The 25,935-nt window shown below is 35.5% G+C and overlaps 1 protein-coding gene and 1 long non-coding RNA gene across 12 annotated transcripts in view; one reads left to right on the plus strand and one right to left on the minus strand.

Annotated features, from left to right (window-relative positions):
* LOC124431148 overlaps positions 1-25,935 on the plus strand; it is a 238,284-nt gene that overhangs the window by 160,934 nt on the left and 51,415 nt on the right. The window lies entirely within an intron of this gene.
* LOC124431162 lies at positions 12,481-25,360 on the minus strand. Of its 2 annotated transcripts, XR_006943920.1 has the most exons (3): positions 24,717-25,360; positions 24,333-24,550; positions 12,481-17,675 (listed from the first exon to the last, which is right to left on the minus strand). It is a non-coding gene; the product is annotated as an uncharacterized LOC124431162 (long non-coding RNA). The 2 variants fall into 2 exon arrangements; XR_006943919.1 differs by having other exon boundaries at positions 24,333-25,360.

A 25,935-nucleotide genomic window follows, 5' to 3' on the forward strand; every position in this document is an offset into this window, starting at 1 on the left:
TTTTCTTTTTTTATTTCGATAAGATACACGCTCTCGATGAAGAGTACCGCTTATCGAACGTTCTCACCTCTCTTCCGCATTTCTCACCAACCAACGAGATAATAAATAAGGATAAGTGAATAAAGAAAGAAAGAAAAAAGAAAACTATAGTATCACGGACAATGAAAAAGAAGAAAAAAGAAAGAAATTCATATATATATATATATTATATATATATATATATTATATATATATATCGAGGCATCCTCCCCCGCGTTTCCCGGAAGTCCTCGTGTCACGTTCCCGACAGTCAGACACGCCGCCGACGTTATCACGGACTACCACCACCCGATACGATAAAGGAACACGCGAGAAGGATAGAAACGGAAAAGGGAGACGCGTCGGGTATTTACGAAGTAGTCTGCAACAAAATGCGACGCTCGGTGATAAGAATTTCCGAGTGGTGTTGATATTCATATTCAATATACATTACGAATAACAGGTTGATTGCAAATTTATTGGGCCGATCGAATGTCTCGTTTGTTAGGGACAATAGAAAAAAGAAATACCTATTATAATGATAATGATAATAATAATAATCATATAATTCACCCTTAAAACTATTAAACGATTTAAATGTACAAATCTTTACGTCTGATTGATAATTATGAAGCTCAATGAAAAGTTAAAGAAAAATAAAAAATAAGAAAAAATAAAGAGAAGAAAATGGAAAAAGAGAGGAAACAGGGGAAAAACAGGAAAAAAAAAATAGAAATACCAACTTCCCTGGCTCTCCTTAATAAGAACATGAACAAGAACAAGAAAAAAAGAATAAAAGAAGAAGAAAAAGAAGAAGTAGAAGAAGAAGAAGAAGAAGAAGAAGAAGGAAGTTCTCAGGCAGGATCAAATAACGTTGGACGAGAGTGAAGATCTTTCTGTAGAAAAAGAGAGAAAGAGACGGAGGTCAGGAACGGTGTTGTCCCCGCTTTCATCCATGCTCTGCGGTCTGGGTCTTACTGCTCTTACATACATACATATATATATATATATTTCTCTCTCTCTCTCTCTCTCTCTCTCTCTCTCTATCTCTATCTACCTATCTATCTATCTCTCTCTCTGACGAACACGCGAGCGAGGAGCATACACGTCGTAGTTATGCGTTACACATGCGCGAACGGACAGGACACATGGCATAATACATAATATCCAAACGTAGGTAGGCGCTACATGTCCGAGTAAATGGGACCTCGAACCTGTCGAACCGGTTTCCTCCTCTTTCATCTCCTCCTCCTCCTCTTTTACTTCTGCACCACCTTCTTCTTCCTCTTCTTCTTCTTCTACTGTCGATGTTGGTGAGCCGGTCGGCCGACCAGTGGTTTCTACCTCTTTCTATATTCCTCTCTCTTTCTTTCTTTTTCTCTCTCATTGGTCGTTTCTTTACCGCTTCGACGACGGTCGACCATCGCCATCGGCATCGGCATCGACCATCACCCTCTTCTTCTCTGCCCACGGCTGTTACTCCAAAGAACTCTCAGCGAGCTGACTCCAAGATTCACAGGATATATTCCTACCTTTATTCAGGGACGCACCCTTTGATTCTTGATATTTACAATCTTTTCTTCGATCATTCTTGCCAATGTTTTATCGTCAATGTTTAAATTCGTTGATTGATATAAAATTAGAATTATCGATAATTATTTCAATATCTATGTAACGTATAATCTTCTATATATCAATAATAAGATAAGATAAATGAGATATATATATATATATATATATGTGTGTTATGAGATATTTAAGAAGAGATATATGTAGATTATAACGTTAGGATTTCCTACATTTATTACACTATATTAAAGCGTAAATCTCGTATCAATAAGATACATGAGATTAGATAAATAATATAAATTTCGAAAAGATATTTAACAAGAGAAATATTTTTGATAAATAACATTGTAATTATCGACAATTATTCCAATATATTATAATATACTTGGTTGTGTGGCTAAAAGAAAAGAAAGAAAAAAAAAAAAAACGAAAGAAGAAATGGAAGGAAAAAAAACAGAAAGAGGAATTTTTTTCAATTAATCATAATTCACATATCTACGGATATATCTAATAGAAAAAGTCGAAATGTGTTTTGAGAGAACATGTTGTAGCATTTGAAAGTAGACATTTTACATAAAAATGGTCGAAACCGATCGATCATTTTAACTACTTGATAAAGCTAGTGTTAAATTAGTTATATCTCTTGAATTTTTGTTTATTACATTATATCGTCATAATTCGCAACATAAAATAAATTTAATAGACAGAGAGAGAGAGAGAGAGAGAGAGAGACAAACCATCGTAAAGTAGAAATATCAAAAGTTATAACAAACAGGTACTCCACAATAATTAATTACAATTTCTCGAATAAAGACGTTCAAACATGAACTTGTCTCAACATTTACATTTAACCAAGGTATTGTAAATGTAAATTCGTCGTTATCGTCGTTCGTACTGCTACATTATTTCCATAAAATGAATTCAAAGGAGAGAGAAATAGAGATAAACAGAGAGAGAGAGAGAGAGAGAGTGAGAGAGAGAGAGAAGGACAAAATATCAAAGTACAAATATCAAAAGTTATATCCATAATTCAACTCAATAATTAATTACAATTTCACGAGTTAAAGATGTTCAAGCAGACGTTCAACTTGCTTAAACGAATCAGCATGCCTGGTTCGATCGAGAAAGTATTTTAGGTTGTTCACAAAGGTTCGACTAATTTCGATTACACCCTATAATCTCATCTGCAGTACGCGTTGACTGACCGAGGCTAAACTTTCCTGTTACGTCTCTACTATCTCTATTCATCTCTCTCTCTCTCTCTCTCTCTTACTCTCTATCTCTCTATCTTTCTCTTTCTAACTTCGGACGTCGATTCATCCGCCCCTGGAGGTTCTCCAGTACATTTCTTGTCCCGTACAGTCTGCCTGCGGGAACACAGAGACCCCCTTTTCCGCTTATACATAAGACCGTCTGTTGAATGTGTGAATATATAAGCTCACAGACACATACATATAATATATATATATATATATATATATATATATATATATATATATATATACATATACGGAAATGTACTACGGAAGATGGGACAAAGCACACGAAACTCGGAGGATCGTTTCCGTGTGTTCGTACGATTCGACGTTTCCTCTCCTTTGTACAGCAAGTCTCCTTATTTGGTCCTCCAATCCCTCTTCCTATCCCCTTTCTCTCCTCTTTCTTTTCGTGGTCAACCCTTTTCGTACTTTACAACTTTTCTCTCTCTCTCTCTCTCCCTCTTTTTATGTACGTTGTGTTTTATATATATCGCTCTCGTTTTCTATACCACAGCATTGTTTCTCTCTCTCTTTTTTACTTTCTTTTTTAAACGCTCGTTTCTCGTTTTGCCGCGCGTATATCCCCGCGGACACGAGTTACTCTTAAAATGTTAGTGAGCAAGCAGCTACCGGGGTTGTAAATGAAAAAGAAAGGAAAAAGAGAGAGAAAGAAATGGGATCAATGAACGTGGTACTTGAAAGAAAACCGAAACTTTTTCTCTTTTTTCCCTTTTTATTCTGAAACGTTTATTTCTATTTTTATCTCTTTCTTTCTCTCTTTTTTTGTCTCGTTATTTCATTTAAAAATGTTCAATTTTCATTTTTAAATTATACTATTATCATATTTATAATATGAGGGATATGTGAGTTATTAATCTAATTAAATCAAGACTTATTAATCTGTATTAAAAAACAAAAAGAGAGTATAAATTATATTAAAAAATAAAGAATCTATTGACATGAAGTAACAAATTAATTTTGTGCCAATAAAATTAAATAAAACGTAGAAAAAAATAAAGATGCATGATATAATTCAAAATGAATCGTCATATATATATATATGTTTTTTCTTACGCTTTATTTTATTTTATTACGCAAAATTATAAAGAATGGAACTAATTTTATTCAAGTAATTTTATATAGACGTAATAAATCTTATCTGCCCGTCTGTTTGTCTGTCTTTCTCTTTATCTCTCTCTCTCTCTCTCTCTCTCTCTCTCTCTCTCTCTTTCTAATTTATTTTCCAGCATTAATTATAGAAACACTATGTTAATCGAACAAAACTTTCCAAATTAATTTAAAGTTATTTGCTAACGATAATTATACACAAATCTTATCTTTTATTACTTACTCGAGTATCATTTACTCAAAATATATTTTTATCGAAGGAATAACGACGAATCGAAGGCAAAAGGAAAAAAGAAAAAGAAAGAACAAAAGATAAAATTATCAAGTCTAATTCGAGTTATCGTAAATAGCTTTATCGGGCGTATCTCCGAAGTTGAATTCATTAGGAGGATTAGCTTAAAAAAAATCACATATCGACATAAAAATTCCGATAGTGAAGAGATCAACGATGAATCATTATTGTTGAAGAGGATACAACAAGTATAGAAGGTCATAAATATTGTTTTGTAAAAGATAGATAGATAGATAAATAGATAGATAGATAGATAGAAAGTAATAGTAGTAATATAGGCAATGTTCATTTCGTTATCGAATCTCTCTTTCTCTTTCCCTCTTCCATGAACGATTACGTAGAAATAATTAGTTCGTTGGTTTCTTTACCATGCACATCATGGTGTTCACCCTTCGTTGAATTTTCTTCTTCACTTCAGCATCGTTGAGAGATGAACGATGCTTTCTCTCTCTTGACCTTGAACGATACTCCAGAAGAAAGTATCATCCAACGCGACAATGCTAAATTGGAACTTTATTGGCTCTTAATGATACATCATTCCACTCTTCTATTTTCATTTCTTCGTTTCACTGCGATCATTTCTTCGATCTCGATGGATCGTAGCTTCATGCTTACGATATACTTACATAATATCTCAATTCGAATTATTTTGATTCGATCTTTTGTAAAACGAGAAATTATTGACGTTCTTTGAAATCTCGATAGTAATTTTTAAATAAAAAACTTCAACGTATCTTTTTTATTACTTATTAATAAGTTAAAGCGATTAAGTGTTTCGAAAAAAAAAAAAAATTTCTTTTTGCTTCGGAGATGTATTTATGTGTTACCTGTTGATGTAGCATTTTTTTTTGTTCTTTTTCTTTCTTTTTTTTTTTTTTCTTCTTTAGTACTTAAAGCACTGACATACTTAAGTGTTTATATCTACATATACGTTTAAGTAATTTATTAACCTCACTCGAAGGCTTCGTTGGCATAATAGATGTCTATAATATTTTAATAATTCGAGAACATATTATACTGAAGCACGATATTTACGACAGATTTATGCATGTATAATTAAATACAATGTAACAAAGTTGATTTTTATAATCCGGTTTATCTTGTTTTCGAGTTGTGTTAAAGTCAACAAATTTGTTTAATAATTGACGCATATACATATATATATATATATATTTTTTTTATGTACTCTTATTATGTACATGCATCTACGTATAAATAATTTAATAGTTTATCTCGAAAGCATAGTAAACATCTGTAATATTTTAATAATACAAGAACATTACTATATCAAGGAACTCGATCGATATTATATATATATGTATAATAATTATAGTATAAGTAAAGTGACTTTTATTTTACTTTTTGAATTGGATTAAGATTGATGATGTTTTTTTTTTTTATTATGATTTTTTTTCTTTTCGTAATACTTCCAATACATTTGTTATTCATCCGTATAAATAATTTACTAGCTTTTATCGAGAAAGATTCGTTAGCATAAACATCTGTTTTTTTCTCTCCATCTAATGTATCAAGCTCATTGGACAGCTAATAATGATCTCGAATTAAATATATTCAAAGAACAAGCAAGGTACTTTTTCTATAACACCGATTCCGGAATTAATTAGACATGACCGACCAGGTCAAGCGACCCTTGTCAACCTTTTGCGGAGACGTTCATTCTCTCCTTTGTATTTATTTATTTATTTGTTTCTTTTCTCTTTTTTTTTTCTCTCCTTACTCCTCGTTCTCATTTTTCTCTTTTTTAAACAGGCAAGGAGCTTGCCTTGGCCTTTTACCGATTACGTTTTTACGATTGTTGTTCAACTTCGTCGTCATTCTGAATCACACTTTGGAGAACTCACACGCATAAACGTATGAATATAAACTTATGTCTTACTCTCTTTCTCTATATATATATATATATATACATATGTATATATGTGTATGTATGTGTAAGTACATACATACATGTACGAAATATAGAGCAGTGAATTCCTACATTTGCCTTTCAACGATACTAACCAGTTTTCCATTTCGTTCGAATCGATGAGTCACTCAATTCTTCCTCGTCTCTCTCTCTCTCTCTCTCTGTCTATATATATATATATATATATATCCTCTTTCTCTCTAGCGTAAAGGACTCGTTAAAAGTTATATTTACCAGATATGGTAACTTATGATTTCGCTATCCCAAGGCATACTACTTCAAAGCCACATACCTATCCTCGTTGAGAAGGATAGACGTTGTTCTTGTGTTGTTGTTGTTATGATAGTAATAATAGTAGTAGTAGTAGCAACGTTCATCGTGCGGAGAGTTAGTCGTTACGGTAGAACGACCAAGACGAGTTTCTATTCTTCTGATGGCTTTAAGGAAGAATAAGAATAAGAATAAGAATAAGAATGAAAAGAAAAAAGAAATAGAATAAAAATATTGCCATAGACTTGCGTATTATCATTTATCTTCTTTTTTCTTTTTTTTCTTTTTTTTTATTTTTCTTTTTCTTTTTTTTTCGTTATTGCTTACTCTTATGGATCGTTTCTTTTACCGTTAATTCCTAATACAGCAACCACTTAATTAAATATGTTGCCTCGAAACTATTTTGAGAAATTTATAATATCGAAAATTATCGAAAATTTCGATTTAAACACCACGACAGGTGTGTTACCATATATAAATATACATAATACGTTACGCTATATATATATATATATATATATATTATTTCAAGGATATTTACTGTAGGAGAGGATAAAGAGGGTGGACTTAATGGGCTAAATAATTCGAGTAGATGCACTCGAGATAGAAGGTTCTACGGACAGCTCGAGGGACGGTAATATATCGTTTCTCTAGCAACGCGTTCGATTCGATCTCGATGAAGGGGAAGACACCTTGGTTACGAGTAGAACAAGCTTGATATCTCTCTCTCTCTTTCTCTCTCTCTCGTTTTCTCGTTTTCTTTCGTTCTCTTTCTCTCTTTCTCTTCTTGCGTGCCGAGCCATCTCAACGTGATTTATGGTAGAAACGGATGCCAGCCGACCCCCTTTTCAGAAAACCAACTCTGAAGGATTCTCTTTGGACTTTCAGTATTACACACATCCCACTCTACTCTACTCTACTCTTTACCCTTCTCGTTTCAACGACCATTCGTCGTTTCGCGTGGTCGATTCTCTTAATTAACCAGGCTGAGATAATCAGACTGATTTCGCATTCTACGAAACGATCCGATTATTTTCGTAGATGTTAATGCAAACCTTTTTCGCGTATATATATATATACATTGATTGATTGAATTTAATATATATATATATATATATAATATTAAATTCATATAAGTATATCTTATAATAGCAAATAGAATGTATACAATATTAATACATATTTAATATTAAATATACTTATCGCAGTATTATTATTGCAGTATTGTTTAATAAAAATTTACAATATAATATTTATCGATTTAAAATTTGATAAACGCACATGCAATTAAATGAACATATTTAATAGGTTATTTAATATTACCGTGCAAAACATTCCAAAAAAGGAAAAAAAAAATGTCATGTTTTATTTATTAAACGCCTTTTTTATTAAACGTTTGATTTTAATGAAGAATTATAAATTATTCTACATATCTATGAATTATACCAAGGTCGATAGAGTAATTTCTTTACCGAATCCTTTTATCCAATAGCATACAAGAATTATTACGTTCCTGTACCTCTTCTTCGACAACTTGGATGTTCACGATCCAAAGATATCGCGTTCGTGACGATAAAAACTAGCATTGAGTCATCGTAGCCAATCGTGCCGGAGGAAAGAAAAGAGGAGGGCGAATGAAAAAGAGAAAGAGCGAGAGCGAGAGAGAGAGAGAGAGAAGAAAAAAAGTAAGAAGAAAAAAAGTTGGTTGAGTAGGGTGGGATAGGATGAGAGGGTGGAGGAAGAAGGGGTTAGGGCAGACCACAGACAATAAAACCGTTGCTGATGTAGATGGTATTGCTGGTGTTGCTGGTGTTTGCTGGTTGTACCAGGCCAGCTTCTCTTCGAAGACTCCACGACTTGCGCAACATAGTTGCCGTTCTTTTTTCTTCGCCTTTTTTTCTCCTCCTCCTCTCTCTCTCTCTCTCTCTCTCTCTCTCTCTCTCTCTCTCTCTCTCGTTCTCCTCTTCTTCTATTTTATCTCCCTTTCTCATGCCTCGTTTTATAACGTGTAAACCCGTTTTAAAGAAGGCGGAACAGAGTCAACGACTACGACAACGACGAGTCCGATTCGATTGGGAACGATCGTAAAGAATGATTCGTCGACGATTCCATAGATCTCCTTGGGAATTCTCTTGAATCGATCGATTTTGCTTACTCGACGCGACGTGTTAAACTATCTTTTTCTATCCATTAAGTCGTTCCGCTCTTTCCTCCACCTATTTTCTACTTCACCCCTTAGCCTAGATTCTCGTCTAGATAATTGACCGATAAAAGCGTTCGTTTAATTTTTCCTCAATATCATAAAAAATCATATCAATACGAATTCGTGCGATATAAATCGATTTGGATATTAATCGAGTTTTTTAAGAGTCCTTGTAAATTTTTATTTCCTTTGTATCTTATCTAAAGGTATTTTTTTAAACGTAGACACTCGTTTGAATTACGATTGGTAAATACATTCGAGTTATTCGTCCAATCGAGTCGGTACAAATTTTGTAATTGATCATTATTAATTAGTACGTTGATAATATTGATAATTTAGTACGATATTTTAGTTTATGTTTTATCGAATCATCTTTTAGTCTAGATTCTCGTTTCGACGAGATAAATAATAAATTTATTTATATTGTTCGTTAAATCGATTCAATACGAATTTATAGTCGCTCGTTGCCATTTTAGTCTGCTAATAATTTTCATAATTTAGTACAATATTTCAGTTCATGTTTCATCGAATCATCGAGAGAGAAAGAGAGAGACATGTATACCTGCAGGTTACGTCAGGTTTTTTAGACCATTCCTTTATTCTTGGAAAGCAGGTAGCTAAATAAGACAAAGAAAGAGAGAGAGAGAGAGAGAGAGAGAGAGGGAGAGAGAGAGTGAAATGAAAGAGGGTGAAAATCCAAGTTCTTGGACAAGTACACAAGATCCTTCCGTGACGTGTAAGAGAAAGATGAGACGTCTCTGCAAGAGGTCTCCATCCCTTCGAAGAAAAAGAAAAACGATTCACGGGTGCCACGTGAATCCCCTTGGAATGCATCGAACCCGTCTTTCGTCCTGACCCTTCGGGGTTGTCGAAACACACCTACATAGCTTCCTTTGCTCTTTTATCATTCCTCTATTTCGCCCTCTCCCTCTCTCTCTCTCTATATATATATATATATCACTTTCTCTCTCGTTCTGTCTCTATCTGTCTCTCCGTGTTAGTATATAGTCCACGCGTGTGTGTGTATATATGCGTGCCTTCGTTTCGCACCCTCAACCTTCCTCTTCCATTGTGTACACAGCTTTGGTTCAGCTGACACAGCTGCTCCCTTCCTCCCGTCTCGGCTTCGTTCATAGAAAATTATACGATATCTCTGTCCTTTTCCATTCTCGGTAACATTATATTTTCCTTGTCGATCGAATTAAATCGCTGAAGGGGACAGTGCGCCATTTAAAGGAACGATTTTCTTTTTCTCTTCTTTTCTTTTCTTTCTTTTTTATTTTTATTATTATTATTATTATTATTATTATTATTATTAATTCATTGTAGCAATTAATTAATTGACGTTAAACGAAAAAAGTCTGGTTGAATGGAAATTGGTGAATTAATACGAAGATTATTCCCAAAGAATCGAGATTATTTATTTTTGCTATTCGTATTTATTATTAACTAAAATTTTTCCTCGAGTTTCTATATCGTAATGTTAATTTAACGAAAAATGTAACTTTATTAATTTAACTGAATAACACTTTTTCTCTTTCTCTCTCTTGAAATAAAGTTTAACTTTTCTATCCTGTGATAGTAATATCACAGATAGAGTTTTAGAATCACGAAAAAAATACGAGTCATTTAGTCGACTATGGTTTTATACGGGCGCCAGCATTATTCTTACACATATTAACACACGGAGTTATACACGGAACATCCACGCGTACACATATATGCAGAAGCTCGGAATAACATAAATTTACCTTTAATTGAGAATGCATTAACATGAACGAAGTTAAACAATGAATTATCTTTTGTTATTGGAAAACAATTCTCTCTGTCTCTCTCTCTCTCTCTCTCTCTCTCTCTATCTCTCTTGCTCTTAATGGTAGAAGAATATCGGTCAAAGGTCAAATAAGACACCTAAGTTACGTTAACGTACACTTTTTATCTATTTAGTTAATGCAACCTAGTAACGAAAGTTTTTTTTTTTTTTTTTTTTTTTTTTTTTACATCAAATATCTTCAACCAATTGTTAACACATGTCGTCGAGAAGAAGAAAAAAAAAAAGAATCAAACATTTTCAAAAGAAGTAAAATATTTTCATAGAAGTATCCTTCATTTTATTTTACATCATTTGATAAATAACAAAGTCGTATAGATATCATCTCCTCTTCGCGTCAACAAAAAGGAACGAAAAAAAAAAAGATAATCGGAGAAAAATAAAATCGTAAGATTCTTGTTTTTAATCATCTCGATAATTTTTAGAGCTTAACCGATAAGTATAAGAAACCCGATGTATATGTGTGTATGTGTGTGTAAAAAAGAGAGAAAGAGAGAGAGAGGGAGAGAGTGATGTTATATCGATCGTAAATTCTACTTTAATACCGACAAAGAGAGATAAGTATAGAGGGAGGGGAGGAGTATTAGTGAGGGAGGGACGATACTGTTACGTACTTGACCGAAGCTATAGAAAGTGGGACTCTAAAGTATAATAATGAAAGACAGCTTAGGTGTGAATCATACAGGAGACTCATCGAGGGAAAACGAGTACTTTTTTTATCGTCACGGTTACATGCTATTTCGTGATACCTGATATCGAAAAGAAAAAAAGAAAAAAGAGAAAAATGAAAGAAAGAAAAAAGAAGAAAAAGAGAGGAAAAAAGATAATAATAAGGGACCATAAAATTCAAATTAATACCAAATTTTCCTTCCCTCTCTCTCTCTCTCTCTCTCTCTCTCTTTTTCTTCTTATTCACTCATTGTTTCACCATTATCAATTTTGCTACTTGCGTATATCACGATATTGCTTTAATCGGTTAAGCTCCTCTATATATAGACTTATCGTTAACGATAACGAATCGTGTTATGAACGATGTAAAAAAAAAATTTTGCGTAAATAGTCTCGCGAAAGATAATAAAATGAAACGATGATAGGTTATTGTCGGTTAATATAAATAGAAAAATGCTGTTTTCCTTTGAAACTATTATTTCCTTGCTCTATTTAAACAAACAATAATAATTTAGGTGTATAAGAGAGAGAGAGAAGAAAAAGATACACATTAAATTTAAAATGTTACGAATAATTTTGATTGAAATTGTTACATAAATACATATATATATATATATATATATATATATATATATACATACGTATATACATGCATAAATGTATCTAATCTTCTAACATGGCATTTATAATAATTCACATGACTATTTACCAAATGGAAAATATGTATGAGAATATAATGTGTTCGACGGAAGTGACAGACAGTGACCGGTTTATTTCGACCTCGCGGAATACTAATCGTGAATAGAGCACTAAGAGAATGTAATTTCTCTCCCTCTCCCTCTCTCTCTCTTTCTAGGGTCATCGGTCCACAACGAATAATCATCGTCACGCTCGCGACGTTTCGTTTCGAATATCGAAATAGATTCATAATTCATAGAGTGGCGTGAGCGCTCGCGCGTTTCCTACCGAGTGCCAATACATTATGCAACACGCTTCAAGAGTTATGTACACTTATATATGTATATACATATATATGTTTGTACATATATATATATGTATATAATACAATATATCGCTCGAGAGAACACGTGTGATGTCGTACTCGACGAACGCAAGCAACCAAGCAAGCTGCCGGCAACTCAGCTCCAGTTAAATGTAACACTTACATAAATATACGTCGGTAATATAACTCGTTAACTTCAAAGCGAGCCAACATAACTATTCCGTTTTTTTTCCTTCTCTTTTTCCCCCTCCCCCTTCTTCTTTTATTTTCCTCCTCTTTTTTTCCCTCTTCTTGTTCCTTTCTTTTTTTTCTTTTGTTCCTTTTTTCTTTTCTTTTTACGCTCGATAAATACACCAGCTCGTCCCGACGATAAATCGATCTTATCTCGGTATTCATTGTTAGCAACATGATCCTCTCGTGCTGCTCCCCCTTTCAACGATTACTTCGCCATTTTTCTTCTACTGTTTCATTTATTAATATTAATTTATTTCAATGTATTCCGATAAATTGTTTGACCTTCGACGTCATCTGACAAATGCAATATTTTCGTATTTCCGATAATGCTCGCAATTAAAAGACTGGGATCATTCTTTGAAAATAATAATTGTTTGAATTTTTTCATTGTCGTATGTAGAAATAATCAGAATATTTACTTACATTGGCACATGGTTAATGGCCAAAAATTTCTCGTCGTTTTCTGTTTGCATTTGCACAAAGAATCGTTCGATTACGATAATAAATTTTTATCGCGGTGTCGTCGAACGTATCGCGATAAAATCGTTTAGTCCTCGTGGTTATGCGCGATCGTTGAATGAAAATTGATAGATATAAATTCTAAAGGGAGGAAAAGAAAAAAAATGAAGGAAAATAAAAAGAAAAAAGAACGTCGGCTCTTGAATTAAAGGCTTATTTTTACGACACCTCATATATATATATCCCCGCACAAAATGATCAGAATCGATACGACACTGTGAATGGGGAATAAATGAAAAAGAAAAAAATAAAAAAGAAAAAGATAAAAAAACTATTCGATATCTCACGGGAGAGATACAAACGATGGAAATAGTTAAACGATTTGTGGATATCGTCGGAAGTTAGGATTTTAGAGATCGATTTTAAAGAAAAACTTTTTATTTAAAATCTCCCTAGAGATTTAAATAGAGAAAGAGATGTATCGTCCGTTTGAATTCTTCTCTCTCTTTCTCTTTATAAAAATGAATGCCATCGAAGAAAGGAAGATGAGAAGAATTTGCTAAGAGACCGTAGAGACGAGCGAAAGAATAAAAAACCCGTTTTGCCGTCGACGAGACAACAGGTTTCCCTTCGATCGAATTCCTCCTAATTCCACGATTTCGTGGATGTCGTGATGTTGAAACGAGTCGTAGATCTATTTTTCGTACGATCGCCCAAATGAAATAGATATCTATATTTAACAAATAATAAAAGGAAAAGGAATAAATTATAAAATAAAAGAATGATGAAATGTAAATAAAGGAAAAAAGGAGAGAGAAAAATTCTAACTCGAAGAATTAAAAAAAAATAAAATAATATCGTCCATTATTGTTTTTGTTTATATTCTCTCAGTAATTTCTCGCAATGAAACAACGAACGCTTCTTTTTTTCTCTTTTTTTTTTTTTTTTTTTTTTTTTATTGTAAAAGCTCGAGCAAGTTTCGTTGCAAAAAACATATCCTTTCTTTTAGGTTAAGATAAGAGCTACGTTCTTTTATAAGGATTCGTAGTTATCCTCTTATCCTAGCTATACACATACTCATAGATATATATTTTTATTTATTAACGTGGACACAGGAAAAAGTATGGTAGAAACGTTCCTCGAATACTGGACATACTTTATACATGTGATAAAGGATAATAGAAAGGAAGGAGGAAAGGAAAGGATTTGCGGAAGAGATATGCAATCTTCATTTTCAGAAAGAATAATAATAATAATAATAATAGTAGTACTAAAATGTCACGGAGTTTAATTTAATTTATTTTCGAAAAAGGAACAAATAGAGGATAGCTTTAAACCTTGTTACACCGATCGTCAAAAATTCTTTCAGACCACTATTATAGTCAATTAAATTATCCTTGCATGTCTCTGAATATTTCTTTCTCGAGAATTATCTCGAGAGCAATTGTTAAGAAAAAAAAAAAAAAAAAAAAAAGAGAGATCTTTTATGGCATCCCACCGAAACACCAAAACACCTACGCGTTTTAACAAACGAAAGATAATCGGCATCGATCGTTGTAAGTACCGATTATGTATTCGTCAGGGACGCGCCATTGACTTCCTTAAACGTATGCTAATGCCACACGCATTTCCCTTCGAAGCGGGTTTCACGGTAATTAACAAGGTACGCCTCATGGATAAACCCCATGGTTTCAACATTTTTGCTTCGGAACGCGTATCAAAGAGCCTATCTATTTCTATAAGGTTACTTGGGTAAAGTGGGTCAGTGCATTAACCGAAGAGAGACGAGAATGCAACGAAGGAGAGGAAAAGGAGAAGGAAGAGGAGAGGAGGAGGAGGACTTTACGTGTCGAAAGCATCCTCCGGAACCACTCGACGCCATTACTCATTCCCATCAGCTCCCCTTACCCCCCAACCTATCACACCCCACTCTTTACCACAGAGCCCAGACCGGTACTAACACCAGGAACAGCAACAACGTCATCCTCGTTCTTGCTCGATACGTTGACCTTCTCCAGAAAACACTCTTGCCTTCATTCCTGTCCGTTGGCTCGAGATATGCATTATTTTCTCGACCCTCCTCCTCCACCTTCTACTACTACTACTACTACTACTATTACTACTACTACCTACTACCACACCAAAGATCCCAACCAAATATCGCACAAATCGAGGAGAACAGACAAATACGGAGACACGCGCGCGCACGAACTTAGTTAATACATAGGAGACACATGATATATGTACCCAATATCACAGAGAGGCACATGTACGATCCTCACGTCAGTGTATTGTAATAGTACGTATAAGAACACGACAGGCACACAACTACAGTATTATATCCAGGGGAGACGGTTAAATGCGTTCCCGAACGTGCAACAACACGCATGCGTTTCAAAATCCTATGTCTCTCTCTTTCTTCTCCCTTCCTCTCGCTATCTTTTTCGACTTTCTCTATCTCTCTCTCTCTCTCTCGCGCGCGCTCTCGCTCTTTCGTGTGCGTGAATGCGCGCGTGCGCTCACAGAATATATTATCGACGCGCAGGAGGAGTTTGCCCCTATCTTTTGAACATGTATTGGTAGTATACTGCCAGTTGGATTGGAGACCAACCCATAGATACGCATACATACATATGTACGAACGCACGCGCATACACACTAACGTCACGAGAGAGAGCATGCAGGGAAAAGCGGAGAGACAAGAGCATGAGATAGTAGTAGTTTGATGGCGCTGGTGTAACAGCTCAGCCGGTGGTTACTCGTCGGGCACATCGGAGTTCCGCACGAAGGCCTTTGACCTCTCGTTTCTTTCTCTCGCTCACTGGGAGCACGGCACAAGCTTCCCCTCTCTCGTATCTCTATCTTTATTGCTCGAGCTTCTTCGTGGTGCGACTATGTCCTCTTCCCTCTTTCTCTCTCTCTCTGTATATACATATATATATATATATATATATAGCTCTGTCTCTTTCGGTCCAACTGCAGCCGTCTATACAGCCATCTTTGTCTACCTTACGGGTAGACACGGTCATGCGCGGATCCAGCTCGTCTCGCGTTTCCAACATCTCTCTCTCTCTCCCTCTCTCTTCGTTCAGCTCCTCCCTTCCCCTTCCTTCCTCCATTCTACAGCCACGTCTCATCAGTACACCGCGTGCCTGTTACGACTTGCATTCATCCCGAAGCAAGAAAAGCAACGCGACAAAAAGAGGGAGAGAGAGAGAGATAAAGTGGCTGTGGGAGAGGGTGAGGGATAGGTGGAAGGAGGAGGGAAGAAAAGGAGAGGGAGAGAGAGAGAGAGAGAGAGCTATGTGCGCGCGCTGCGATAAACGAAAGCGTGCACTAAGTGTATTATAACCTCCCACGTTCCGTTCCCGCCAGTAAAGGTCATGCCTTAACGAGCTACCTTTTTTTCTTTTTCTTTTTATTTTTCTTTCTCTTTCTCCTCCTCCTCCTCCTCCTCCTTCCTCTCATCCACCCTTTTTTTCCTTCCTCTTCCTCTTCTCCTTCTGCCATTGCTGTTGCTGATGCTGATACTCGTACTAGTACCCTTTCGATACTTTTCTGCAGATCGGCAATCTCTTTTTTTTTTTGTTCTTTTTTTGTTTCGTTCTTTTTTTTTTTCTTTTTTTGAAATAAGATTATCTTGAAGGGATCCGTTCAAGGGGAAAAACCCTTAGCAAACATCGTTGATTCTTGTCTACTTCTTGACTAGCTTTATCTTTTATCTTCTCTTTTTTTGGGGGTGGATTGGCGGGGCGGCAAGGGGGAATTTTTGTTTAGTCTTTTTTCTTCTTTCTTCTGACTACTCTTCTTCTTCTTTATCATGGAGCATTATCGAGATACTGACTTCCGGTGTAGATTTATAAAAAACAAAACAAAAATTGCTGATGAAGAAAATGTCAATAAGTAAAAACGGTAAAAACGATAAAAGGAGATAAAAGATTCTCTCCTTTTTTTCTGTCATCGTTACTCGATAAATATGATTAATTCGGATAATTCATCGTTCGTAAAGAAGTAATTTCACTTTCCCCACTCACCCAGCCTGCCCGCCCGCTGGCCCCCTACGATCGACAGCTTTTATTTTCGCTCGATAGAAAGAAAATAAGGAATAAATTTAAAGTTATCTTCTCGCTAGTTCTTTTTTTTATTGAGATTGCAATTAATTATATTTAATAAGTTTTCAACTCTCGAAAAACATGACTGATCCCATTTATTATATCCCAATTTATTACATTTGGACGCGTCGGTGGTTTAAAATTGTTAAATGGCAAATAAAAGGAAAAGAAAAAAAAAAACTCGTCGTTCTAATAGAGACGGAATCGTTAATTCGATCGGATTCTTTTAGAAATGATAAGGAAAGAGAGGAAAAAAAAAGTAATATAACGAAGAAATCGATGGAGACAATTTGATAGAATTTTTATCTGAATAATGAAAAGAAGATCGGATTGATTGAGGAAGGCAAGAAAAGGAAGAAAGAGATGGAACAAAAATCTAAGAATTACGAGAAGAAAGAGAAGAGGGGGGGAGAGAGAGAGAGAGAGAGAGAGAGAGAGAATGAAAAAAGAAAAAGAATTGGTCGTTTATTAAAGGAGAAAAGGTCGCAAGGTCGCCATGTTCGTCGAACTCCGCCATTTCTCTTTTCTTCCCCGTCTAGCCAACCGGTTAATTCCAGACGTTCTTGGTAATACTATCGAGGACGTCGCACCGAAGAAAACACCGTTTCCTCTTTTCTCTTCTTTCTTCCTACTGGCTAGGAAGGAAGCAGCACCGCGTGCTTTTTCAATGGCGCATATCCGCATGTAGGAATTCTTTTGTTCTGCCCGTTCATCGCGCCCAAGAGAAAAAGAGAAAGAGAGAGCTTCGTGTATTATGTAATCTCAAAGCGAACGAACGACATGACGTATATTTGTATGTGTGCAGACAAAAGAGGAGGAAGAGAGAGAGAGAGAGAGAGAGACATCTTACCGATTGAAACTCCTACACGAACGATTCAATGTGATACGAAAAGTGAATAACAAAGAGGAATAAAGAAAAAATAATAATAATTCTTTTTCGATCAAGAAATGATTTCAACTAAAAGTCACTTTTAACGGTTTCGTGTTCCATTTATTGACCCACATAACGTGTTACGGTACATAGACAATATCATTACTGAGTCAATACGCATACACACACGCACTCACTACATATATATATGCGATGAATAATTTTATTAATAATATACAGGTGTATATGTTTATGGTACCCTCATGAATATTTCTATTATAGCTGTTTGAACAATGCTTACGTTTACAAACCTGTGAACTTTGATGAACGTAATATATCTATATTGAATTAATTCGTTCGGAAAAAGATTGTTATTTTATAGTGAAAGAGTGAATAAAGAGGAAGGGGCTCGTTTGGGAGGAAAAATTGTTATAGACCATTAATATTATGGAGGAAAAAAAAAAAGCTAGTAATGTTAGCATCAAGAGAGAACAAAGTAAATGACGATAAGCGCTGAATATGTCACGCCTATAACAGAAACAATAAAGCATATCATCAATGAATATGCGACTTTGCAGCCAACAAATATATTATAGAATCAAACATGATAATGTCTGAGAAACAGATCCATTTATCGACGATAAATATATAATACATACAAACACGTATCGTTTATAAATAGAAACCAGAAGAATTTATTGAACACGTAATAATGAAAATATATTGTAACAGGAATATGTATAATTGTGCGTATCGAACTATCGCAACAGACGAGATATCTAACTTCGATAGATAAAATAAGGAAAATTACATATCTAATCGGTATGTTGCAATAACAGGCGCGAGTTAATCTAAAAAAGAAAAAGGATTAAAAGATCAGGAAGTATATAGTATTAATGGAAAAAAAAAAAAAAAAAGTTAAACAGATATGGGAACAAATATGATGATAATAATGATGATGATAATATGTGAACAAGCACTTTATAATTACTAATATGATCGTTTGAACTAGATCTTTTTTTTTTTTCTTTTCTTTTTGTTTTCTTCCTTTTCTTTTCGTTTTCCTCCCCAATGTTATTGCGTCCGTATTTGGCGTAGTGAAAGAGAAAGGAAAAGATAATTATTTCTCGTCTCTGTTGATACATACGATAACGATAATAAATAAAAATAATCGACTAAGAGATATACTTTGTCACAATAACAAATGATCATTGTTCTCGTCTAAGAGATGACATAAGAGTTTTATAAGAAATTTCTATTGTCGTCTTCAGTGTGATATACGAGTTGTGATAAGGGTTAAAGCGATATATTCCTAAAAAGTTTAGCCTATAGAACTTGGGGAACAGACTATTAGAGTCTATAACAAGCATATTTCAACTTCAATCCAAGGTACGAATTAATCCGAACATTTTTCTCTCATGCATACGTTTTAAATAGACGGAAAACAACCTGTCCGTATTTTCATATTTACAAATTTTTCATAATAATCTCGCTTGTCTCTTGACGATGACGTATACGTACGTGTATATACTTGTACATCGCGTAACTATACGTTTAAACTAAACTAGCATGTTGGTGAATAAAGTCGACAAACTTTGCCTCGATATATCGAAGAAAGTACTTTTTTAAAGTTTATCAAGTAATGTAGGTCATTCAATGATACGACGCCTTTGGATCGACATTTACTTATAGTGTCTTGTTATCGACGCAACAATGGCTGCGATAGTATAAAAAAAAAAAGGAGAAAAAGAGAGAGAGAGAGAGAGAGAGAAGGGGGGGATACCGAAGAAGGGGAAAGGAAGAAAGAAGCGCGAAGGTCATAAGGGACAAGCATGCACGGACTCAAAGGGGGAATTGATAGAAGCATGTATTCGTCTTGCCAACGCAACAGGAAACACGTACGCGACAACGAATGGTAATAATAAAGGGGTATATTCGTTCTAGCAACAACGATCCATTATATTACTTTGCCAAGTTAATATTCTATCTTTATCTTTTCTCTTACAAAACTCTGAATAAGGTGTCTCTCTCTCTCTCTCTCTTTTTTTCTCTTTCAAGAGCCCGTGATATCACGTAATCGTAATTTCCCTTCTAATTTAATCTCAACGATCATTTTGACCTTTTTGAACACAGGAAAAGTAGTATTTCCGATAGAAAAAGGAAAAGAAAAAGAAACAGAAAGAAAAAAAAAAAAGAAAAAAAAAAGAAAAAATAAAGTAGAATTCTCGTTAACGTTCCTTGAACGTAATCAAAGCATTTTAAGTTTCCTGTCACGTGCCAAAACGTAGTTAACGTTGCTCGCGAAATATGTGTGTGTGTGTGTGTGTACAGGGTGTCCCATTTGAAATTTCTCACGCAATTATTTCCCAAATTGCAAGTTCGTTTTGAAAATTTTTTTTCAAATAATACGACTCGTTTCCGTGTCGGAATGGAGGATAGAGGAGGAAACGGTAGTCACATATTTTCTCTTCGTTGAACGTGCTCTCAAGGTGACCTTTGTCTTTCTTTTTTAATCGTTTTTTATTTCTTATACGGAACTTTGTATTATCAAACTTTAAAAAACCAAAGTGGTGTTATGGTGTCAACGGATCATGCCTCGAAATAATAATAATAATAATAATAATAATAATAATAATAATAATAGCAATAATAATAACAACAATAATAATAATGATGATGAGCTAACAAGCTTAAATAAATATAGGAAAATGTCAGCTTGAAATTATCTTGAATTATTATTAATCGAGGCACGTTCACCTAGAGAAGATTCGTTCTCCTCTTCCGCCCACAATCACCCTTCCAATACAGGATAGGTTAGGAATTATTTCAAACGAATTTCTTGAAACAATTTATAATACCATTTATTACGAATATAATTGTCTGCGAAATATCAAATGGTAGGGTGGATGGGACACCCTGTATATATACATGCTTCCCTACGTATATAAATTGAACGTTAGAAATTCGTTCCTTTTCTTCAAATAACAGTAGTTTACAAGGCACGTTTTCTACATACGTATATATACATACATGTCGTATACTTTGAAACGTCGCGTCGACGATCCTACCAAATACTTTTACCAATCGCGTTCGACAAAAACGCTTAGGAAAGATCGATTCGTTTGTTTTCTTCCTCGAACTCACGCGTTCCCATTCACGCGCCACATGCACGCACGTACTCACGCACGCACGACGCACGCACTCACGTAACACCACCCACATGCAAGCACGGAACAAGAGGACGTAACGAGTTTTTTGTCTTTCTTTCTTTTTACGTGTACGTACGTCGCCGTGTCGCGTACATATGCGTGTGTACGCACGTACTTGCGTGTTGTGTTTTTTTTTTCTTTCTCTCTTTCTTTCTTTCTATTACGCATCCCATGTACACGATGTCACGTGACCAATATGGCCGACACCATCTTGCAAATAACGATCCATCCATCCATCTGCCTCGCCTTATTTTTGTTTTTTTTTTCTCCTCGAGAAAAGAGACATGTATGTTGTTATAAATTATTGAAAAGAAAAAGGAAAAAACAAATAATACGTAAGAAAAAGTTCGTAAAGGTTATCGCGTGTTAAACGTTAAACGAAAAAATTTAACGCGTCAAACGTGCCAATTTTAACGAGCAATTCAATTTTGATAAATACATATGCGATAAGAGTTTTGTTTAGGTAAAAGACGACAAGTTTTATTAATATAAACTTATGATGATAAAATATTGAGTAATATGTTTCAATAGAACCATATCCTTATCGATTCTTATCGAAATAATACGTTTATCTTGGTTTTTTATAAAATCTTATTGGTTATGTTCATACGCAAATACCATCGTCATATCATAGAGAATAATCGCATAAATATTTTAGAAATTACAAATTCAGGATAGGCCGTAATATTGAATTGTTAAAAATTTTTTTCAATTCATTCGTTGAAACAAATTTAATAACACCGATCATCATCATTTCGTATTTCTCTCGAATTCAGATAAAAATAAAATTGTCGATGACAAATTGTTGATGAGCGTATAGTACCGATCAACTTGTTAATAAACTTTTTAACATTTTAAATAATATATTAAGACCTTTCTACGGCAATAAGGAGTTTAAATATGTATAGAAGAGTTAGGTTAGGTCACGAAACCAAATACGATGGCTATAGAAATACACCGGAAGCACGATGGAACTCAGAAATGAACTTTCAACCTAGAAATCGGGCTGCTTCTCTTACAACGAACAAAGTTATGTTATCCAACTTTGATAATGGTTAACGTCAAGCAGTCGGAAATTCATAGTGATTCTTCGGGAAACTCGAAAATTTCTTCGTATAAGTACTTAGTCCAATCGATTAGAAATATTCGACGATAAGACACGTGCTGCAGTTCGCTTAAAACCGAACGAACGAACGAACGAACGAACGAACGAACGAACGAACGAACGAACGAACGAACGAACGAACGAACGAACGAACGAACGAACGAACGAACGAAAGCTATTACATCGAGTATCGTGACGGAACGACCTTGAATGAGGAGAAACCGTCGAAAGTCGAAAGCTATTAATTGCTGACTCAGTGCTCGGCTATCATCGTTCTGATATACATGTATATAGATTTACACACACGTTATACGATATAAACGAACGAATATGCGAATTTGAGTATACGTTTACACACACACACACACACGAGCGCGCGCGCGATGTGATGTATCTTGTGGGAAGAGGAATTCGTGGAATACAAGTAATGAGAATCTTTCTCTCTTTCTATCTGTCGTATATTGAAAAGTATTTCACTTAAGTAGAAAAAAAGAACTTACTAAGGCGGTCTGAATTCTTGGAAATTCAAAGAACTACCTCGAAATTCCTTAAGCGAAGTACATACATACGACCTTGAGAGAAGTCGGTGGAACCTTCTCGAGAGCGAAGTTTCCATGAAAGTTATACGAGACAAGCGGGTGAGGAGTTAAGCGAATAGGGTGGGGGTAACGGTGAATGAGGAGTGGGGTTGGGGAGGGATGAAGAGAAGGGAGAGGAGGAGTTCTGCGCGTTCGAGGTATATACCTCGGTCGTTGTATCGTTGCCCGGGACCGTGCCATGACCTCACCAACACATCGTGCTAGTTTCGTGTCGAGCTAAGTTCGGAGAACGAGCCATGAGGGAGAGAGAGAAAGAGAGAGATTGAGAGGGAGAGTCTGAGGGAGGGACAGCTTCCCTCACAACCTCTATCTCCTCTCGTGTTTCATCAACCTCACGTTCGTTCGCTTTCCTTCTCTCTCTCTCTCTCTCTCTCTCTCTCTCTTTCTCTTCCCGTGATACAACTTCAGATAAAAGCTTAGACTCTCGATCGAGTCAATAAGTCAAGCACGAGACTACCATTATCTCGATTATTTCGTCCACTTTTGATCTCAATCGTTAATAGACAGAATCATGAAGCTTTGGGTGAAAATAAGAAAAAGAAAAAAAAATGTACATTTCGTTATTTCAAGATGGCGATTAAGTGAACGACTGAAAAATAATTTTTTATTATTAAAAAAATTATATCCATAGTTAATCTGAAATTTATATTAATTATGTATTAATTAATTAATTGCAAGTATTACCTTATATTTAGATAATATCAATTTTCGAAGAGATAGTAAATAAAAGAAAAAGTATTTAAAAGAAAATACCGATACATTAATTTGTAAAAATCTTACTTTCAACTTTTATTTTATCTCGGCATAGTTCGACATATAACAGTAAAAGGATACGCTATATATAATAGAGAATATAACAGGAAACTCGCAACGAATGTCGAACTAGAAACGGGGTAAAGTCCTGGTATGCGATGACTACCCTCCACTTCCGCCCTTCTCGAAAGGGGATGGAATGCGTTTACTAGCATACGAGAGGGGTGGCTTGCACGTTGAATACAGGGTGAGAGACAGAAAGAGGGAGGGAGAGAGAGAGAGAGTGAGAGGGAGGGAGGCTGACACCGGATAGAATCGATAGTAACTTTGTACGGACACAAGAGCTTCCACCTCCTCTTTTCAAGGGAGGGTGGAAACTCTCATCGCAAGTATACACGTACACACATAGATGATTCGGTGAAAATGTGTGGAGTGCGTTAGAACGAAAGGACAGAGACGGTCTGATCCTGTTTGTATGAGTGAGATTGTATGTGTACACGTGTATATATGTACTTTAGCCCCGATCAAGGCCGTTCGTTCGCTCACCGCGACTGGGATCGACGTGATTCCAATTTACTCGTTCTCCCTCCTCCCATTCCCTCTCCACCCACCTATGCAAATCCTTCTCCCCAAACGATAGTTTCAATCCACGTGCCAAATTCCACGCATAGAGAGAGAGAGAGAGTATCGTCTCTACGATTATTATAACTGGTTGCGAATAGTGCGAGGTCATGTCGTGAAACAGATGAAAATACTCAACGAAAGAGAAACTATCGGCGTGCTAAACGCGAAATACGTAATATAGTTGAGTAAATATTAACCTTTCGTATCTACCCGTTTCCAAACGATATCGTCGTCGTCGTCGTCGTCGTCGTCGTCGTCGTCGTTTTCATCGTAGTTGGTCGCGTTATCATTGTCATTGTAGTCGTACGATCACAACCTTCACAGTCTCTCGATTGGTTCACGGAGTGTAAACGTAATCTCAAACAGAAATGGAAGGAAACAAACCGGTTTATTTTCCATCATGGAAGCATATTATCTTATGAAAAAAAAAGAGAAAAAATAAGAATTAAAATAAATAAAAGAAATAAAAGGAAAAATAAAGAAAACGAAATAGAATAAAAAAAAAATATCGAAGAATATACTGAAAATCGACGTTGCGAAGAAAGAAAATAACGGAACTAGAGATTAGAAATAGATAATACATGCGTGCACGCGCGTTCACTCCTCTTCCTCCCACCTTCCCACGTTCCGTCACATACGTAAATGTGGAAAATCATTGTCGGCTTGATCACAAAGTGTATCGAGTTTCGAGATTCTCGGGTATACCGCTATTTGGAAAACGATCCGGATAAGGCAAGCAAGCAGGCAGGCAGGCAGGCAGGCAGGCAGGCAGGCAGGCAGGCAGGCAGGCAGGCAAGCAAGCAGCAAAGCAAGCAGCTCCTACAAGAGAGCCACTCGTGTGCAGATCTCTGTCCTTGAATACGAAGGAGGATGAAGTTGGTGTATTCGTATGTTGTTATTTACGTGTGTATGTACACGTTCACGCACCGTGGGACTACGCAACGTACGATATCCTGTTCTGCTTATAGTATGTATATATGTATGCATATATGTATTATGCATATATATATATAGATACTCACACACACACGCACACTATACTCGAGGATGTGTTTGAGCGCGAGCACACCTATTTCCATGTGTTTGTGCTTGGTCGTAACGCATGTAAGCAGAATGCAAACAGCTGCCGGGAATGCGGGAGACAGCAGGCACTCGAAACGAGCATTAATGTCCCTCTTCGGCCATGTTACATAAACCGAGTGGACTTTCTCTCTCTCTCTCTCTCCCTCTCTATTTCTCTCTGTCTATCTCTTTTCAACCGATTCGTTACGAAGAATATCAAACGCAAATGCGACGACGACGACGACGACGACGACGACGACGACGACGACGATGGCGATTAACTTTCAAAGAAATTATCACTAAGTATTTCCCTATGACTTCCGTTTCTTGCGCAACATGCATTCGTATGGCGTTAACCAAATCGAACGATAGCTTTTGTTCTTTTTTCTGTTTTTATTATTTATTTTATTTTATTTATATTACGTCTACATGTGCGCGTTCTTAATTACATAATTATTTAACAAAAAAAAAATGAGAGAAAAAAGAACTGTGAAATAAGCACATCTTATTAAAACGCTTTATCCATTAGGTTGAATATCGCTTGTTAAACTCTTATCGTCGTACACTTTTATTGATATTCCATATTTATCAAATAAAGCAGCCATATTCTTCAACATACTCGCTAAAAATATTACTTTATTACTCGAAGTCACGTGGGACACGATTCTCGAAAGTTGATTGGCCCTGTTCGTCTTAAAGCGGGAGATACAAAGAAAAACATATATTTGTCTCTCTCCA

This window comes from Vespa crabro, chromosome 20 (genome assembly GCF_910589235.1).
Source record: "Vespa crabro chromosome 20, iyVesCrab1.2, whole genome shotgun sequence".
Lineage (NCBI taxonomy): Eukaryota > Metazoa > Arthropoda > Insecta > Hymenoptera > Vespidae > Vespa > Vespa crabro.